The following is an 855-nucleotide window of genomic DNA, read 5'->3' as shown; positions in this document are numbered from 1 at the left end:
GTCTCCACACAGTAAACAAAACAAGCGTTTCCTAGCAATGACAACTGCGCTAAACACTGAGGCCCCATCCACACGGAGACGCGTTTAGCTGTATACGCATAAATTTTGTAGTCGTTTCGTCCGGACGGATCCGGCATTTTGGGAGAGTGAAACCGATATTTTTTGAAACCGGGTCCCAGAGTGGATAAATCTGAAAACGCCGCCCTTGCGTTTTCGTGTGGACAGCGAATCCGTATATTTTCTGAAACGATGACGTCATCAGCCCACGTCTCGCCCCTAGTCAGACACCGCTACGTCACGTAACGGCAACAAAAACATGAACAAACACTGAACGATTGTCTTTTTATTAACTAACATTGACAGATTAATAAATGTATTGTTCCATGTTCGTTTGTATACCGCACGCAAGGTTTATGCGCATAGTCCAAGTCTTCTTTTCCGTTTTTTAGTGCATCGCTGTGGCAGAATTACAGCGCCACATGCTGGTCTGGCATGTATACTACATAGTTTTTGTGTCAGTTTTGTGGTTTCGTGTGGATGCAGATATTTCTTGAGACGAGGAGAAAAAAAAGATCGGATAGGGAAAGCTCTGGCTTCGTGTGGACGTAGCCTTAAAGTGCTGGAAATAGTTGTGTGAAATGCTTGAAAGTAGGGCTGCACGATAAATCGCATGCGATATTTAACGCACATCTTGTCAGTAAAGCCATTCTGTAATCAGCGGTAAATCTCCATCACATGCTGGCTTTCACATGGAGCAGCATTAACTACACAGAGCCGTTGTTCACCGACGAGCTGCGCAAAAAATCGCGCGAATATGAGCGCGAATTCATTTGATTACAAAAAAAAAAAAATGAA

At 43.9% G+C, this 855-nt stretch overlaps 1 protein-coding gene and 1 long non-coding RNA gene across 2 annotated transcripts in view; one reads left to right on the top strand and one right to left on the bottom strand.

Moving 5' to 3' along the window:
* Positions 1–855, top strand: part of LOC107733072 (metabotropic glutamate receptor 7-like) — a 125,895-nt gene that overhangs the window by 42,196 nt on the left and 82,844 nt on the right. The window lies entirely within an intron of this gene.
* The window catches only part of LOC107733074 (uncharacterized), a 20,971-nt gene that overhangs the window by 16,341 nt on the left and 3,775 nt on the right, over positions 1–855 (bottom strand). Inside the window, exon 2 of the long non-coding RNA XR_001638938.1 lies at positions 46–56. This is a non-coding gene — a long non-coding RNA (uncharacterized LOC107733074). The remainder of the gene's footprint in view (positions 1–45; positions 57–855) is intronic.

This window comes from Sinocyclocheilus rhinocerous, unplaced genomic scaffold (assembly GCF_001515625.1).
Source record: "Sinocyclocheilus rhinocerous isolate Xijiao unplaced genomic scaffold, SAMN03320098_v1.1 scaffold4386, whole genome shotgun sequence".
NCBI lineage: Eukaryota > Metazoa > Chordata > Actinopteri > Cypriniformes > Cyprinidae > Sinocyclocheilus > Sinocyclocheilus rhinocerous.
This window is presented reverse-complemented; position numbering and strand designations above follow the sequence as displayed.